The 3,339-nt window shown below is 39.1% G+C and overlaps 1 protein-coding gene across 1 annotated transcript in view; it reads right to left on the reverse strand.

Annotated features, from left to right (window-relative positions):
- The window catches only part of LOC122073145 (serine/threonine-protein kinase SAPK10-like), a 17,647-nt gene that overhangs the window by 5,185 nt on the left and 9,123 nt on the right, over positions 1–3,339 (reverse strand). The window lies entirely within an intron of this gene.

A 3,339-nucleotide genomic window follows, 5' to 3' on the forward strand; every position in this document is an offset into this window, starting at 1 on the left:
TTTATTTATTATTATTATTTTTTGTTTTTTTTGTTTTTTTTTTGTTTTTTTTGTTTTTTTTGTTTTTTTTGTTTTTTTTGTTTTTGGTGTGAAAATGAGCTAAAATGGCATGCTTGTTTACATTAATTGGTTCAGCAAAAAAGAATAGAGAAGAGCTTCCCACTCTCTCCACCCCTCCTCTCCCCCACCCAATCATGGTTTGAAGTCTCGATCTCAACACAGGTTTTGCTAGGCAAAAAACCCGAGATCTGGTATTTTTTGCTAGGTTATCTCGGTGGTTGGTCTCGGTGGCCATATGGGCTTTGTTAGGCTTGAAACTTGTGAGTCAGCCTATTTTAAGCCTTTCTAAACACAGTGGAAACCTCAGTTTTAAAAAAACAAAATGGTACTTTGACTTCAGACCCTAAGTAGGTAGTCTTTTGGACCCTTCACCTTAGGCTATTCCACAATCCACACAACATCTAATACTTTTAGAAGTCAGAAGACATATAATCCAATTAAAAGTGTAAATAAGCATAAGGAATTAAAAGACATCATAGATAACTACTCAATTGTTTTACCTGGATGACTAATGAGTGTTGACTCAAATGAGTCACAAACACAGAAATGACTATTGAAACAACATAAGTCGCATAACTACATAAGTGCCTAAAACTGTTCTTGAGAAGAAAAAGGATCCCAAGGTTGATGATGAATTAATAATCTCCAATCTCCAAGTGTTGAAGTTGTTAATTTCCACTGTAGAGGATAGATTTGGCAGGAAAAACCACCAAAACCTCACTTTTTCTTCATAGCAGGGCAAGAGAGGCGAGAGCAGTCGTGTTGGGTTGAGATGAGGGTCAAAATTATGTATATACCCCAAGTGACTTGATCTAACTCGATTGAGTCATGTCCGGACCAAGGTATTCATTGAGATCTTGGCGAGATCTCACCGAGATCATGAACCATGGACCCAATGGATAACAATTTCACCAAAGGAGAGCAAGATAATGAATGTAGACAAACCCAAAAGCCAATGCACCAGCAGGAGAAAAACAAAACCGAAAGGAAATGCTATAGAACTATGGTCCGAACAAACTATTGTATGCCTCACTACAGACCATTGCTTGTTAACTAATGAAACGTACGAAGCAAAAACCATGGCCCATGCACACCTAATGAGAAGCAAAAATCTCCACATTCTTCCTGAATTCAGCTACATGCATGGTGGCTAGTGAAGAGAAGGCCCTCCACAATGAAATGGTTGTGAACCCTCAGTCAGGCCAACCAGGAGGCCAAAAAAGAAGGGCCTTGACCCATTCATTGGCTTTGTAAACTAGAAATACCCTCCCTTACTATCCCTAGAGATTCCAACCCTGCCACCATCCCAGAAAGGCCCGTTTCCCAAAGCCGGAAGATCCAAGTTGAGCTTGACAATGCCTGAAGCTGGAGAGACCAAACCCAAGAGGGGAGGGATGGTTGGAAATATATTAGAAAAGCTCATCTACAGCACCCTAAAGCAAAAGTATTGATAGAACACTTCTGAAATGATCTACTATAACTCTCTACAAAAGACCGACCGACCTTCACAGGACCAAAGTGTCAGTACCGCAGTACCCTTCTAACATCCTTAAAAACAACTCTCTGCAAGACTAAACCAGAACGAGGAGAAGTGAAACCAGGATTATGGACATATGGTCCAAGTCCAACCCACTCTCTGTCGGCGTTACACACAAGGCAGGAATGTTCATGTGCCTTTCTCCTCTTATGATTACTTGAGCCTTCCTTTCCTCTGTGATAAATTATTGGCACCAGTCCTACATATTTTGTATAGACCAAGGAGAAAGTGGGGCTGAACAAAATTTTAACCTCGTGTCACAGCAATTTTCCAGCCCAAAGCCATTTTATTTGATTAGTGAAATGGGACTCAATGGGCAAAAAGGGATCCTTTCCACATTCGACCTACGTAGAGACATGGATGAAGATATAGGTAGAGTGAATCATCAAAAATTGATGACAGGGAAGTGTGGCGGAAAGAATCCCTATAGTACAAGGATTGGGTATCCCAGTTAGACTAGGAGTCTTTAAGAAGAATCCTAGCTCAAGCATGACTCTGAAAGACAAATCCTTGTGAAACAAGGATTTCTTGTTCAACTAAGATTATGGGCAACCTTAGAGCTACTAGAATAAATCACACTAGGGGTCTTTAAGAAGAATTCCAGGTCAAGCATGACTCTGAAAATACAAATCCTTGTCAAACAGGGATTCCTATTCCAACTACGATTATGGGCAACCCTAGAGCTACTAGGATAGTGCAATGCTTACCCAAATAGGAGTCAAACATAAGATTCATAATGAAAGTAAGAACTCAGTTAGGTATCCAACTCCACATAGGAATAGATAACTGAAATTGTACAATAGTACTCCAGGTGAGGAATTAGAATCCAGACATAAGAAGAATTCCCAATTCAAATAGGTAATTGCAATTCAAACTCAGGCAGGAATTCAGTAAGAAATATCAAATTGTAACTGAGACTTCAATCCAAATAAGGAATAAGATAACCCAACAGAAATTTCTGAAATTTGATCAACAAAACAGAATTTTGATTATTCCTAAAAAATAGCAAGGGTTTGGATCAACAAAGGGAAAATCTAGACCAGAGTTTCAGGTTTTAGATTTAATTCTTGATTTGAAACCAGCAACATATTTTCAAACAAACTTAATCAAATTAAAAGTTAATCTCAGATCTAGATTAGAATTCAGAATTGAAAACCTTGCCCGAAAAGCAGCAATCAATAGCTAACCGTAGCCAACTGACAGCTCAAGGCTTCCTCAAAACAAAATAACTGATCCCTTCCAACGACCCAAGAATTGTGGGTGGGTACAAGCATATTATAAAACTTTTGCTACAGGACTACTTAATGGACTAGAGTCACCAAAATAAAGTCACTAATTATAAGACTCCTTTATGGACTACAGCCAAGACAACAACATCTTTTTTTTTCTTTTTCTTTTTTTTGGGGGGGTGGGGGGGTAAAGCCAAAACAACTACTTTGTGACATAATAACAGAATCCTATTAAGAAACACAAATAACGTTTTTCTTCCACATCAGAGTATCAGGATACCACGCCCTCTATTCCTTGTTCCTTGCAAGTGGCCACCAGCAGCTGCACTACCATCTCATAACCCACTGTAAGAAATTTACACTTAATAAACCTGCTGGGGAGACCCCGCTAACTTGAACGGCAGATGATTTGTTTTTGAATTTGGATGGATTATCAAACTGAAGATGGTGTTGGACCAAATGGAACATTCAATAGTTTGGTCACCTAACTTCCCTGTACTATTCACCCCCCCC

This window comes from Macadamia integrifolia, chromosome 3 (assembly GCF_013358625.1).
Source record: "Macadamia integrifolia cultivar HAES 741 chromosome 3, SCU_Mint_v3, whole genome shotgun sequence".
NCBI classification, from domain to species: Eukaryota; Viridiplantae; Streptophyta; class Magnoliopsida; order Proteales; family Proteaceae; genus Macadamia; species Macadamia integrifolia.